We start from the raw sequence: 16210 nt of genomic DNA, 5'->3' as shown, positions 1-16210 counted from the left end.
ATAAAATACAAGTTTTCCATAGTAAAAATTACTTTACTTAAAATATTTTTCGTAGTCGCAAAATACTTTATTTCCCAGTTTACCATCCCCCACATTTACAAAAATCTACTAATTATCTTACACATTTGAAATGTTGTGAAGACAATCAGTTTGTAATTAACTTCTCATTCGCGAACACAATCACTTTCTGCATCACTGAAGTAATAATATTTAAGCCTGGTTCACACGAGTAAAATAAGCAGAAACGTGGAGACTTTTGTTTCTATTGCTCTAGAGGTTTATAAAGACAAACACATTGGGATTTTATTTAAATCTTTTTTGTTCTTATTTTGTTCTTCTCTTAGCTTATGCTTGAATTTTTTAATGAGATTTCACCGCCATTTTAAAAGAAAGCAAATAAAAAAGTGGATTTTACCCTGTATCCTACCACGTTTGGTAATCTTCAATAAATGTAGGTTCATTTGAGAAATAGCAGTTGAGTGAGATTTCCAATCTTTTTAGTGGATAAAACTTTTAAGATCAAATTTTCATATCTTATGCACTGCTTGTGCTTCTTCAACCATTACGTCTAGTCATGCATTTTTTATGCCATGCTTTCAGTCGGAAGATGAGTAGAAATTTCCCAATAAATGGTAAATGTTCTATTTGGAGATGAGATAAATATTATTTCACAAACAATTTGCAATATTATGTTTTATTCGTTCATTTTCACGCTTTTATTCGGTGGTTCGTTATCGTAATACCGCAAAATCTCAAGATTTGTCTTGTAACATAGCAACTGCCTTTTCTCGCACATTCAATGCACACTCACGTGATTTCTCCAAGTATTCCGCCTATCTTCAGAGGACGGAATCCCAGAATAGATACATACAGAAGGGCCACTTCGCGAAAAATGCGGTCCTAAATTTTAATGCACATGCGCCACTTCCACCATGTTGGCAGCAAGATAAACTTGCTACACTAAATAAGGGTAGCAATGTACAACTCAAAAATCTTGGCGTTATTACTTGAAAAGTTGAAATATTTATCTTGAGCCGACCAAATGAAAGCTGTGCTGAAATGGGAACATACAATCAGTTGCGTAGCTAGGAAAAATAGTCACTACCGCCAATCCATCTCGCGCCGGAGGCGCGACCGCACTAGGGGGGTCCGGGGGCATGCTCCCCCGGAAAATTTTGAAATCCAGAGCCTTGGAAACAGCATTTCCTGCGATTTCGAGGGCGAATTATTTGTTGTACAATAATTTATAAAAACCCATTTTTGTTAGCTGCATTCTTAATGTGGCAATCGTTGAAACTGGAACTAGTTAAAAAGGTACTAAAGGTGGCTCAGAGAAACGTTACGCAGGAGACAATTGTCCCCTAAAACATAATTTACTCATCACTGCCTCTGCATAAACAAAAGAAATTTGTATTAGCACAAAAAATAATATAGTATACGACACTTCTAAAGTGCATAGAGAGAGATTTTTCTTAGCATTCTACTTGTTAGTTTAAACTTGTTTAGATTGGGGCAAGTAGACAGGGATGGCTTTATTCTTTAAAGTTATGCTTAATTTTCTCAATGAAGTACCATGTATTATACGAAAAATATCAAAACACATACTATACTCATCATTTATAAAGAAAGGCCAGCCTCCTGGTTTTTCTACAAATTTTTCAACCACCTCGTTATGCAACACCTCTGATTCCTCTTTCTTTTCAATGATATCCTTGTGAATAGATATTCTACACAAAGAGCTAAGCCGACCTTGACCCATTCTATTTCTTAAATAGCTTTTACCCTTTTAAGCAAGAAAACGACCTCTCTACTGAAGCACTTGCCACTGCCAACACACCATTCAATTTTAACAAATTTACCACTTGACCTAAACTCGACTGGAGATTAAATTTGAAGATGTATTTAAGAACCTCATTACTGCACTCTTTGTGAAAGTCCTTGTCGTTGTAAATGAAGGAAAGTTGACTCTCCAAAGTTTGGATGTCAAAAGAGGACTATACTTATCTTTGAGAAGATTGATCTCTCCTGTGGAACTATGCCCTTCCATGTAGTAAATAGTTTAGGATTTACAAGGTCTAAAAACTCGAACTAATTAATATCTTGAAATCGTTCACTTAACATGCCTTTAATGGAATCAATAATCTAAAATAAAGCTGTTTGTAATTGTATCTACTATCTGCTCTGGTTGCTGGTGGGCCTACTTTTCTAGTGCAGTTTGGTAAAACTCGGTGAAAGCTTGATCTGTGCGAAGTGACACAATAAACTGCTTGAAATTGTCAATCTTGCTTATGCCATAGTTAAAATGGGTTTCCTATTTTGAAGAATGGAATACAAAATTGTGGACTGTTCTAAAATCCTGTAAAACACACACTAGAAAACAAAAGAGAAAGCTATCAAGATAATGCAGTAAGTCACTTATTTTACTTAATGACTCATCATCCCACCCAGCTGGTTGTTCAAGTACCCTCAAAAATATCTAAAAGTTTTCATAGTTTTTGTGCAATACATTGATTAATCTAGAGCGATAATACCATCTTGTTTCACCAGGGGCAGGAAACTCAAGGTTGTTAGATGTGAGAAAAGCTTTTCTTTTTGGGGCATTGCTTGTAAATGTGCTGAATGTAGCTATATTAATAAAAAAGATTTTAACAGGAGAAATTGATGAGGCTGACTGGCATAGGACCAGGTTCAATCTATGAGCTGCACAATGAACAAAATGAGCAAAAGGATACTCTTGTCGAACCAATCTTTGAACACCATTGATATGGCCAGACATGACAGAAGCACCATCATATGTTTGTAAAACCAGTTTTTCTTTTATATTAGAATACTCACCAAGTTTATCTTTGACAACTTGTGATATTGCTGTGGCATTTCTGTTCATACTTACATCCACAAATCCTAATTGCCTCTCCATAATTTCACTTGCTTTGTCAAACTGAGCAATAACACTTAGCTGCTCTTTGGTGGAGACATCAGATGCTTCATCAACCTGAATACTCATAAATGTGCAATCATTTATTTCCTTTCTGATTTCATCTTCAATAATTGAATCAAGACAGCTGATAAGACCATTTTGAATTTCTGGGAGACTCCAGTAAATCTTCTGTCACCAACTATTTCAGATTCTGCTAGTCTACTGTGCAGTCGACGCTCAAATACAGAATCAAACTTAGCAAAACATTCGAGCAACTCTCTATAATTACCTTTGTTCAAGCTACCTTCGGACTCATTGTGATCTCTAAATGCAACTCTTGCTTTGACAAATACAGCACGGCCTCAGTAACAGTTTTTAAAATTTCTCGATTTTGTCTTACCTCCTCATTGTGACGCTGAATCTCATTTCTTCTAGCGAGGGACATAAGACAATCAATTCGTTCACTAGCTCCATACGTTTTCCATGTCTTAAATGCAGTCAAATGCGATTTAGATTTTTCATGCTTCTTAGCATCAGACATAATACTCCGCATATCGTTGTAGCCATTCTTAGTCCACGATGGCGATGTTTTTGGGGAAAACATTAGACATGGCCAACAAAACACTTTCTGCAAGGTTGTACTGCCACACAGCCAGTCCTTCGCCTCATACCAATCTCTCTGAAATGCTCTTCCCTTATTTTGGATAGTTAAATCAGGAGTAGGCCGCTCATGAACGATAACATTCTGTTCGACCGACGATCGAGCAGAGAACGGTTTAGCTAATAAGCTATGTACTAAATCAACATCAGTTGAGCAAATCGCAGTCGCACTTGAAGCCATTGTGTCATACACAAATACAAAATAGCAATTTGAGAGTAAACACATTGGAAAATTAATACCGACAATGACACGTAATTTGATAATCACTAATCGCTGTACTCGTATTAAAAGTCGAATAATTACAACCTCCGCCAATTTAATATGGCGGGAGTTCGACTATAAAAATAGCAGATTTGAGCATGCGTCAAGTCCCTTAGCCAACCAGAATTCAAAACTTCTTATATAGAATTATATTGTATGTTCCGCCCTCTGAAGATGGGCGGAATACGTGGAGAATCGCGCGAGTATGCAATGTGCGAGAAAAGGCGGTTGCTAGGTTACATAACAAATCTTGAGATTTTGTTGTATTACGATTACGAACCACCTAATAAAAGCGTCAATATGAACGAATAAAACATAATGTTACAAATTGTTCGTGAAATAATGTATATCTTATGTCCAAATAGAATATTTATTATTTTTTTGGGAAATTTCTACTCCCGCCGGGCGTGAGTAGCGGGACCGCTAGCTACGCCACTGCATACAATCAACATATTTTTATGCTTTTTCATGTACAACCGATGTGTACAATTCTATCGAGACCAGGGGCGGATCTAGAGTATGTCAAATCCGTCGCGCGACTGATGTTTGAAACTCAAACATTACCTATTCATATCAATTAAAAATTCATTAATTATTCTTACCTTATTATCGCATTTACTTCGTGATAAAAATCCAGCTTTATTTATTATTGAAAACTAATGACTAATCCAATGAATATCTCGTTGGTAACCAGATCAGTTGAATTTTAATTGACCTGGAATAACCGACTGATAAGCGGGGTGGCTTGACTGGTTCGACGGATAAAGGAGTCTATGAACGTCAAAAACGCTTATTTTATTGGTCAATAGCCAGATCAGTGGACAGTCTGGAATGGTCTCGACTGATAATAAGGGTGGCCGGACGTATAAGGGAGTCCAATTGCTATCTTACAATTTGTTCATTTGAATTTTTGCTTTATTGTGATTGGTTTGACGGATTTCGACTGATAGCCAACTGAATTACATAGTCAAGCTCACTGTCTGAATTGAATGTTTGATCGTTTTATAGTAATTTTTATAAGCATGATAGAAACTAAACTACAATCAGATGGAATTTATGGAAATCTTTTACAAATTCATATATTGACATGAATGCTGCTGTCCAAAATGTGAATTTTTTCAAGAGGGTGGAAATTTATGGATAAATTTTAAATGCTTGGCAAAGACGATCTCGCGAGCGACATTTCAGTCATTGATGTTCAAAAGAAAGCCAACATTGTTTTGAGTTTTATCAGAAGAAATTTACATCCAAAATCGTAAGTAAAGGACAAGTGAAGTGTATGCATGAATGTAATATATCAAAGTCAATTATGCGAGTGTGTGATGCGATTTATGTCAACATGGCGTATGGTAAGCAGATCGATGCTTCTAAAATTGTTGTTGACGAAGGACTTTTATCGATGATTTCTTTAGTGCTTAGGGATTCGTGGCCGTTATACGGCAGCGAAATCCTACATTCCTGCAAATATATTTCAATGGACAAAAAATCTGTAGCCATAAGGCGCCATACTATTATTTTTATCATCATAAACAAATGTTTAGGGTTTTTCAGTTTATGATCATTGATCATTCAATCATTGGACAGTTATACTACATATTGTTTAAGATTTGAGAAAACTAACATTGTTTACACGAGAAGCTGTTTACTATAACCTGTGATTTTGAGTCTTCTGATCCATGAAGCTTTTTATTTTGACAATTTGACTGAAATGGTATTAAACCTGAGTATTTCACATGCATGAAATATTGTCCCATGTCACATATTGTCCCCTTTTCTAACTGAACACCTCATGTAGAGATGTAAAGGTGTGTTAATCTACGGCTCATACCAGATTGTTTGCCATAAATTCCAAAGGGCTATTGATGTATGAAAAGCATTTTCTATAAAGTGAAAAGGTCTTCCTATGTATGCAGATAAACCTTGAAATTTGGCAAAACAGCTAAGTATTTTTCATGATCACTAGGTAATTTTTCTGATGATCATTATAATTTCTAAACTAAATTATTTCAGATTTACATTTAAACGAGCTTTGATCATATGAAAAGATATTTATCATAACCAGTAAGCATGACACATGAACCAATTTTAACATTCATGTAATTATATAATTAAAGACATGTTGGTTACATTCTGTTTTTATTTGATAATACAATGCTACTAGTGATTGCTATATAGCACACCTTGAAGAAGATAATAGTCAAGTGAAATGCCTAATAAACATATATGGCATTAAGCTGTCCTTAACTGCAAATTTTCACTCTGATAATTTTTGCTTGTTCTTTGGCAGAAAAAAATTTTGAGTTTTTTCTCAAAAGGTTAATTTGCTAATACTGATGTGGAGATGGGTAAAGGGTTACAATAAACTTGCATGTTTTGATGTCTGAGCTTTTCTATATCGATGAACTGTCACTTGTAGTACCAAATTTCTAACTTAACTCTATGCCTGACAACTTGGTAGAAATTTTTAAAGGCTATATCTGTTTTTGAATATAGCATTATTGTAAAATAAATTTTCCGTTCCTAGACATGCTAATGAGCCATATATTTGGCATAATAATGAGCCTAAACATTTGGCAAAACATTCAAGTATTGTTCACTTCATTTTTTTTTTTGAAAAAAACGTAACCAAAATGTGTTGTATTTACGCAAAAACGATGCCCACAAAATACATTTTGTAATGCTCTAAAACGCTGAAAATGGCCTTTTTAAGGCTCTGAAATTCAAAATTTCTCAGGAGAGATAGCCTCAGGCCCCCCCAGGTGCGGAGCGCCTCCGACGTTTTATGACTGATGTTTGAAAAATCTTAGATCCGCCCCTGATGTTTGGTATGTTCTTCTCCCATTCTCCCTACGCACGCCTTCGCATTTAGGCCAATATGCATACAAACGAATTAGTGAAGAAAATAACGTTAAATCCAACGAATACTTTAAAATTTGAATGATGTGCTATGGAAGTTTGAACATTTAAGATTCTGTCGTGGTCTTTTCTAGAATACAGCTTTAGTAAAAGTGACTAATTAATATCTCACATAGTGAATTAAATTGAACCTATTGCGCATTCTTAGACGCAGCATGAACATTCAAATTTTTGGTGATAGTTTTAATTATTTTACAGTCAATGACTGACAAAGCCATTTTAAGGTTTTTGTATATCGTTTGGAAATCTTCGCACCGTATGATTTTGTTACTAAAAAACCGATGACCATCTATCCTAGTTCCGCCCCTGATCGAGACCTATATGAGAAATGCTGTGCCGTGGCCGTGTGGTCAAGGTTACTCGTATTTATTTATTTGTAAAGAACGGGAGCGGAAAAGCGCTTAACGAACGTCTTTAAATCAGAAACAAGATGGAACAATGTGAATTATATCAACGGTTGGGCTACACTAAAAAAGATATTTCGTATGACATTGGATTTGGTGCTTTAGAATTCAGACAAATTTAGTCATATCCCGAACATTCGATGAATGTTCATTGAGAAATTGCAAACTTGTGCAATTGTATTTAATGCCAATGCCATATTGTGTTGGGAAAATTCTTATATTGTATGATTGTAGCTAACTTCCAGATGTTCTTAACTATCTGTTCCTTATATTTGTCATGTTTTAGATAATTTAAAGTATTGATTCCGTTGTAAGGAAATAAAAATGTCCTCTTGCTTCTATTAATATATATATATTGTTATTTTCGTTACATCGCTGTCGCTGCATTAATTTTCAGATTAATTTTCAAGTTAAATATGCTACACAAATATTCAACCACACCATTGCTGCATCAGTTTGCACATATTCATCAATTGGAGCACTACCACCATCAGCCTTGGGTACAGCTGAGTTGCTTTTCAAATTTGATTCACTTTTCGATTGCGTCAATAGTTCCACACTGAAATCAGCAAAAGAACAAAGTAGTGCAATAAGCAACAGCAATAATCACATTGCTTTTCTCAAACAAGCACTGTCCTTTATCCAGGGAATCAAAGTGGTAAAAGATAGTAAAAACATCACAAGCAGAATCAAATCACTGAAGGGATGGCTTATATCTATAAAGGCCATTATCTGTCTCTGGACTAATCTTCATGCCTCACATAATTTTGCATTCTTGCTTACCAGAAGATTAAACACAGATGCTCTAGAGAATTTTTTTGGAACAATACGCCAGCAAAGAGGTAATTCTGACAATCCCACGCCAATACAATTTATCAGAGCTTTTCGAAAGGTTTTTTTTAGTTCACTTTTGACCTCTTCCAAAGGAAACTGTTCTAAAGATATGGACACTCTGCTAATAAAATTTTCAAAAAAAAAGCCCAAACCATTTAGTATGTCACTTACCCATGCAAAAGCTCCAAGTAACTCACTGTTGATTGGTGAAAATGACTACCGAGAACAAAATATTAGCAACAATTTATTGCTCAAAAATGCTGCTGCCTATGTTTCAGGATATTTGCTAAGCAAAGCTTTCAAAATCCACAGCTGTCTCCAATGTAAGAACGTTTTGACTTCAAATAACATAAACAATGATATCAATTTGCTTTGCTATTTCAAGGCATATGAAGAACTCAACTTTGGTGGGCTGACTGCTCCTTCATCGTGCTATTTAAATTACATTATGCAACTTGAAGACACCTTCGTGGATTGCTTCTCAGTCACAACCAAAAATCTGAATGTTGGAAAGAGCATCTTGAAGAGTCTTAACATGATACCAGTGCCATTCCGTACATGTTCACAGTTTCCACTGCAATATTTGGTCAAACTTTTTTAACAATGCGAATTTATTACGGCAACAAATTTGCAAATCGCGAGTTTTCCTCTTCTAATAAAAGATCGCGAAAGTACATTAAAGTCAAGCATTTGTAACATTCTACAAACTTACTACAAGGAAAATTCCATAGACAAAGTTGATGATCCTTTTCATTGTAACTCGCAATACAAGCATAACCATGATTGAATGTTGGCAAGTTGGCAAAAGCATCAGACCACAATCCAGACTGGAAAGTATGTCTTGCGCAACCTAGATCTAGCTTGCGCAATTTCGGGAGAAATGCGTGTCCTAACGCGCAGATTTTAAAAAATTTCTTGTTCGCCGCGCATTTGTGAAATTTGCCGCGCAGCGCGATAAATTATTGCGCAATATCAGCACATGTGCGCTGCAGCGCTGTTGTTCCGTTGAAAAATTGTTGCCTGTTGAATGTCAATCTACAAGCTGTTTTGACAAAGTTCCGTTAATTGGTTGGTAAGCCAATAAGCGTTTGATGACTAGAAATATGATATTTGAGCAGATTAACTACATTCTTTGCTTTCGTTTTCGAGCTTTAACTGACTTCAAGGCAAACCATATCGATTCTTCGGTGTATTCTACGGTGATACGTGATATTTAATTAAACCAACTTGGGGTGTTCAAATTTGTAAGGTGAGTACACGTAATGGTTTAGTAAAATAAAAAGTACTGATACAAAATTACAAATGATAAAAATTCTGAAAGCATGAACGCTTCTAACACTAAACGCCCGGGGAAACAAGTTATTATTTAACAGTTATGTTTTTTGTGTAACCTAAAAGTTGTGGTACGAAAGGATTTCTTGTATTACAAACTACAAAGCATGTTTTAATACATTTAAGGCAAATAAAATTCACAATCCTTACATAACAAATTGTGTGTTCCACAATAACAAATTTTGACTCTAAAACGTGTATTCTAACGATGCGATTCGACCTAAGTTGTCAAAATTACCTTCTTTGACATTGCTCGTGATGGCATACACAAAACAAAAATGGAATAGCCATATAATTGTGGAGGACGCGCCGAACTGTTTCTCATTACTATATTTTCTATTACGAACTTGCTGGAGTTATCTTGCTGCCAACATGGCGGCGATGCCTGATTGCGGGCTAAAAGTTGACAACAAAATCTTAAAAGGTTCAGACGAGAGTGGCCCTTCTGGTTGTATCTATTCTGTGACGGAACCATTGAGTTCTATAATAACTGGAGCGGCTATCTCTCAAAAGTTGATTCAAGTTTGTTTTTGCGTTTGAATTTCGTATCAGAGTAATCATGTAGACGCATTTACATGAATTTTGAAAATTTTTGGCCAGAAGAATCATCGCAAAGGTAAGAAATAAGAATAAGCCATTATATTTCAGATATATTTGTAAAACATGTAGTTTATGGTAACATTTCATCAACATTTTCAAACTATTCATAGCATGTCTGAGATTGAATTAGTGGCAAGCACAATCGTGCCGAATCAATTAAATTTTCCAGTTCATTTTACCTTGAATTAAAGTATTTATCATTCACACATTACTATATTTTGAAGCACTCATTTTAATTTCACAATTTGCACTGATACCATAACAATGATTTTGTTGCATGTCAAATAATATTGATAATAATTTTATCTGCATCTAAAATGTGTTGACAAGGTCAGGGGCGGATCTAGGATTTTTCAAACATCAGTCATAAAACGTCGAAGGCGCTCCGCACCTGGGGGGGTCTGAGGCATTCTCCCTAGAGAAATTTTGAATTTCAGAGCCTTGAAAATGCTTTTTTTAGCGTTTTAGAGCAATACAAAATATATTTGTGGGCATCGTTTTTGCGTAAAAACAAAACATTTTGCTTACGCTTTTTTCAAAAAAAAAAAATGAAGTGAACAATACTTGAATGTTTTGCCAAATATTTAGGCTCATTATCATGCCAAATATATGGCTCATTAGCATGTCTAGGAACGTAAAATTTATTTTACAATAATGCTATGTTCAAAAACAGATATAGTCTTTAAAAATTTCTACCAAGTTGTCAGGCATAGACCCCCCTAGAGACCCCCATTCAAACCTCTATGTAATGAGTTTAGTTAAGTTAGAAATTTGGTACTACAAGGGACAGTTCATAGATATAGAAAAGCTCAGACTTCAAACCATTCAAGTTTATTGTAACCCTTTACCCATCTCCACATCAGTGCCAGCAAATTCACATTTTGAGAAAAAACTCAAAATTTATCAGAGTGAAAATTTGCAGTTTAGGACAGCTTAATACCATATATGTTTATTAGGCATTTCACTTGACTATTATCTCCTGTAAGTATATGCAAGGTGTGCTATATAGCAATCACTAGTAGCATTGTATTTGCAAATACAAACAGAATGTAACCAACATGTCTTTAATTATATAATTACATGAATGTTAAAATTGGTTCATTTGTCATGCTTACTGGTTATGATAAATATCTTTTCATATGATCAAAGCTTGTTTAAATGTAAATCAGAAATAATTTAGTTTAGAAATTATAATGATCATCAGAAAAATTACCTAGTGATCATGAAAATACTTTAGCTGTTTTGCCAAATTTCAAGGTTTATCTGCATACATAGAAAGACATTTTTACTTTATAGAAAATGCTTTTCATACATCAATAGCCCTTTGGAATTTATGGCAAACAATCTGGTATGAGCCGTAGATTAACACACCTTTACATCTCTACATGAGGTGTTCAGTTAGAAAAGGGGACAATATGTGACATGGGACAACATTCCACTTATGTGAAATACTCAGGTTTAATACCATTCCAGTCAAATTGTCAAAATAAAAAGCTTCATGGATCAGAAGACTCAAAATCACAGGTTATAGTAAACAGCTTCTCATGTAATCAATGTTAGTTTTCTCAAATCTTAAACAATATGTAGTATAACCGTCCAATGATTAAATGATCAATGTACATAAACTGAAAAACCCCAAACATTTGTTTATGATAAAGTAAAAAATAGTATGGCGCCTTATGGCTACAGATTTTTTGTACATTGAAATATATTTGCAGGAATGTAGGATTTCGCTGCCGTACAACGGCCACGATTCCCCAAGCACTAAAGAAATCATAGCTAAAAGTCCTTCGTCAACAACAATTTTAGAAGCATCGATCTGCTTACCATACTGACATAAATCGCATCACACACTCGTATAATTGACTTTGATATATTACATTCATGCATACACTTCACTTGTCCTTTACTTACGAATTTGGATGTAAATTTCTGCTGATAAAACTCAAAACAATGTTGGCTTTCTTTTGAACATCAATGACTGAAATGTCGCTCGCGAGATTGTCTTTGCCAAGCATTTAAAATTTATCCATAAATTTCCACCCTCTTGAAAAATTCACATTTTGGACAGCAGCATTCATGTCAATATATGAATTTGTAAAGATTTCATAAACTCCATCTGATTGTAGTTTAGTTTCTATCATGCTTATAAAATTACTATAAAACGATCAAACATTCAATTCAGACAGTGAGCTTGACTATGTTAGTTCAGTTGGCTATCAGTCGAAATCCGTCAAACCAATCACAATAAAGCAAAATTCAAATGAACCAATTGTAAGATAGCAATTGGACTCCCTTATACGTCCGGCCACCCTTATTATCAGTCGAGACCATTCCAGACTGTCCACTGATCTGGCTATTGACTAATAAAATAAGCGTTTTTGACGTTCATAGACTCCTTTATCCGTCGAACCAGTCAAGCCACCGCTTATCAGTCGGTTATTCCAGGTCAATTAAAATTCAACTGATCTGGTTACCAACGAGATATTCATTGGATTAGTCATTAGTTTTCAATAATAAATAAAGCTGGATTTTTATCACGAAGTAAATGCGATAAGAAAATAAGAATAATTAATGAATTTTTAATTAATATGAATAGGTAATTTTTGAATTTCAAACATCAGTCGCGCGACGGATTTGACATACTCTAGATCCGCTCCTGGACAAGGTTATGACAAAGTCAACATTAAGGCAACTTGCATGAAAAAATTGACCCCATTGATCACAACCCAGCCAGTCTTCATTGTCATCCTCTCTGCATATTTTGCAAACAGCCACATTTCGCTTCCTAAGATATTCATAATGAATTCCATATAAAAACATTCAACCAAATGTTATTTATGCCTTACGGTGTGATATCATCATAGCAAGACCCAAGTAATGTTGAAAGGATTCGTTTTCTCTCAGTCTCCATGTTTGTTGGTTTTTGGTCCAAGTCAAGGGCTAGACATCGAGCAAACTGATGCGAAATGAGCAGTTATTGAACAATCATGTTTGTAAAAATAGCTATTCAAGTAAAGTTAGGCTATTTTAAGCTTACCAAGCATATGTACACTCCACAGTTATACATATCTTCCTGTTTACGATGGAGTGGCTCAAAACATTGCCATGAGCTTGAGTTCCAACCTGTTTTTACATCTACCTAAGCACTAAAGCAGTGACAAACAATGACCACATGAATGATAATATTGATTGTTGAAAATGATTTTTGGTCAAATCTTTTAAGATCAAGTTTGATAATAACCTTAGTTTGTTTATATGATACATCATTTGTGTATTAGGTGTGTTTTTGTCCGCACTTCCTCCAAGTGAGTCAAAGTGGAGTTTTGTTTTTGAGGACTTATCTATAGCCTATATTACACAAAATTACTGTTGCATTTAGTTAAAAATTTTCTCTTTGTTAATTAAGGAATTATATGAGTTAATGTTTCTATAGATACTAATTTTTGCATGTAAATCTGTGGAATCATGTGGGCTAAGTATGTGTATAATGCATGTCTATATTTTATTATTTAGCTCAAATACTTACCAGTAGTGTCCAATGAATGTCATGATGTTGATATGAGAAAGGAAAATTTTGGTTTGGTGAAAAGATATAATTAGCCTATGTGCATATTGTCCTTGATTTGTTTTTAACAATCTCTGAAATAAATGATTCTGCTGCAAAAACAGTAGTTTAGTCTTCAGTCAAACTCCACAAAAAACCATCAATTATCCAAAATCAAAAGAAAGCATAATTTGAAGAGATTTCCTCTCCAGTTTTATGTGTACATAGCACTCATGGTTATAAACAATTACTTATAATGATAAATAAGAAGACTATATTAGACGCTTTTTTTCCTTACAGAGTCAGTCAGCCAACCAGGTTTGAATGTGGTGACTTCTTTTTCAATAATTTTTAATTCTTTTTCAGTTATGTCTTTTGGACTGACAAGTGACCAAAGATCTACTGTTGATACATTCACAGGACCAAATTCCAGCACAGTGTCCCAAGACATTGTCTTTCTGTAAATGCATTTATTCGTAGCCTTGGAGTCAGAAACAATGAATTCTATGTCAACTGTTTGTAAGTATCAGTGTAGGTGCTATATTATTTAAAAACATAGTGCATCAAGATACATTCACACTTTCAGCTCGTTTTCCAATGAATCACTGACCTTTCTTGTTGTTCCAAGTTGTTGATTGGCGGTACTTTAGTTCTTTCTTGTGATGCCTGGATTTCTTCTGATTCACTCTCATACAACAATTCTTGCTCAACTGGCTCTTCAAGTGCATTCTGGGATGTAAATTGTGAGTGAAAATTATATTTTGTATAAAAAAGCTCGTCAGTTGTGGTTGCCAAATTGAAAATTATCTCACCTTGTTTGATGATACAGCACGCAGGTTTGAATGTGGTGACTTCTTTTTCAATAATTTTTAATTCTTTTTCAGTTATATCTTTTGGACTGACAAGTGACCAAAGATCTACTGTTGATACATTCACAGCACCAAATTCCAGCACATTGTCTTTCTGTAAATGCATTTATTCGTAGCCTTGGAGTCAGAAACAATGAATTCTATGTCAACTGTTTGTAAGTATCAGTGTAGGTGCTATATTATTTAAAAACATAGTGCATCAAGATACATTCACAATTTCAGCTCGTTTTCCAATGAATCACTGACCTTTCTTGTTGTTCCAAGTTGTTGATTGGCGGTACTTTAGTTCTTTCTTGTGATGCCTGGATTTCTTCTGATTCACTCTCATACAACAATTCTTGCTCAACTGGCTCTTCAAGTGCATTCTGGGATGTAAATTGTGAGTGAAAATTATATTTTGTATAAAAAAGCTCGTCAGTTGTGGTTGCCAAATTGAAAATTATCTCACCTTGTTTGATGATACAGCACGCTTTTGACCTATGTCTGGGATCATTGTTGTGATATAGTTATTAGCATAGTTCTTTTTGAAACGAAAAGGCAATTTTTTTTATGAAATACTTGATGATACTCCACACTTGTTACTTTCAAACGCTTTTTTGTTGGACTATTTCTAATTGGCAAACCTTCACTGACTGGGCAATTTCCATTTAAGATTTCGTGCATTTTATTTGCGTAGTCAAGCGCTTCTTGCAAAGGTTTTAGCTCGTTGACGGTGAATGCCCTTATTTCGAACAAGGCTCAACTTCTCCAGCAATAAATTTCGTTTGTGTAGTTTCCTTTAGTTCGGAAGATTTTTCTGTCTTAATTTTGTTTTCCTTTGTTTCACGTCTTCTTTCATCCTCTAAGAATAGTGTATGATACATCATCAAAGGAGGGTAAGAAAGGGACTTCTTTGAATGATTGTCTTCATGTTGGACCATCATTCACACCGTTGTTGTTTGATACATTAATTAGATATAGGGAGAACAGAGTGGCCTTGGTAGGAGACATAGAGAAAGCATTTTTGAACGTAGAAGTAGGCAAAGCAGACAGGGACTATTTAAGATTTCTGTGGGATAGAGATGCGACTAATGATAATTTAGAGGTTGTTGTTTACAGGTTTTGCAGAGTAGTGTTTGGATTAAATGCCTCGCCATTTTTACTCAACGCCACGCTTAGGCATCACATAGCGCTATTTGCAGAATCACATCCAGTGCTTGCTCAAATATTGAATGAAGGATTTTACGTTGATGACTTAGTTTCGGGGGGCAAAAGCGCGCACGAAACGATCGATTTATATGAAAAGGCAAAATTTGGAATAAGGAAATAGATGACAAATGACGCAAACGTGCGAGCGCATATAGAACAGCGTGAATGCGAGAACAATGTCGTGCAGGCGACAAATCCAGACGACAAACATTCACACAATGGAGTTTGGGAATCCAAAATAACGATGATTACACAAACGTTTTAGGTATAGGCTGCGATTGCGACAATAATCTGTTCATGTTCGACCTACATAAGTTTGTAGTAGACTTGGGTGACAAGAAGCTAATTAAACAAAACCTGCTGAGTGCACTAGCAATATGTAAACCATGTTAAGACTATTAAGCTAAATAGATGCATCTATAGTGGTGTGAAGGGCAAAATTCAATCTTTTGAACTTCACGGGTTTGGTGATGCAAGCGAGAAAGCGTATTGCGCGCTAGTATATTTTGTTTGTCGCACGAGTGTTAGAGTCTTTGTGAAATTGTTAACAGTAAAAACTAGAGTTGCGCCACTGAAGAAGCTTACTATACCGCGCTTAGAACTAATGTCCGCGCTGATGTTAGCAAAGTTAATGAAATCTGTGCGAAAGCTTTAGTAGGCAAAGTAAGGGAAATAGAAGCA

General features: G+C 35.1%; 1 protein-coding gene and 1 long non-coding RNA gene across 3 annotated transcripts in view; one reads left to right on the top strand and one right to left on the bottom strand.

Annotated features, from left to right (window-relative positions):
* LOC124436079 overlaps nucleotides 1–16210 on the top strand; it is an 87522-nt gene that overhangs the window by 14564 nt on the left and 56748 nt on the right. The window lies entirely within an intron of this gene.
* On the bottom strand, nucleotides 7496–8348 carry LOC124437509. Of its 2 annotated transcripts, XR_006945741.1 has the most exons (3): nucleotides 8165–8348; nucleotides 7943–8094; nucleotides 7496–7718 (listed from the first exon to the last, which is right to left on the bottom strand). It is a non-coding gene; the product is annotated as an uncharacterized LOC124437509 (long non-coding RNA). The 2 variants fall into 2 exon arrangements; XR_006945740.1 differs by lacking the exon at nucleotides 8165–8348 and having other exon boundaries at nucleotides 7943–8130.

The sequence above is a fragment of the Xenia sp. Carnegie-2017 genome, unplaced genomic scaffold (assembly GCF_021976095.1).
Source record: "Xenia sp. Carnegie-2017 unplaced genomic scaffold, XeniaSp_v1 HiC_scaffold_16, whole genome shotgun sequence".
NCBI lineage: Eukaryota > Metazoa > Cnidaria > Anthozoa > Malacalcyonacea > Xeniidae > Xenia > Xenia sp. Carnegie-2017.
The sequence above is the reverse complement of the archived record's forward strand: the minus strand, read 5'-3'. Positions and strand labels throughout refer to the sequence as shown.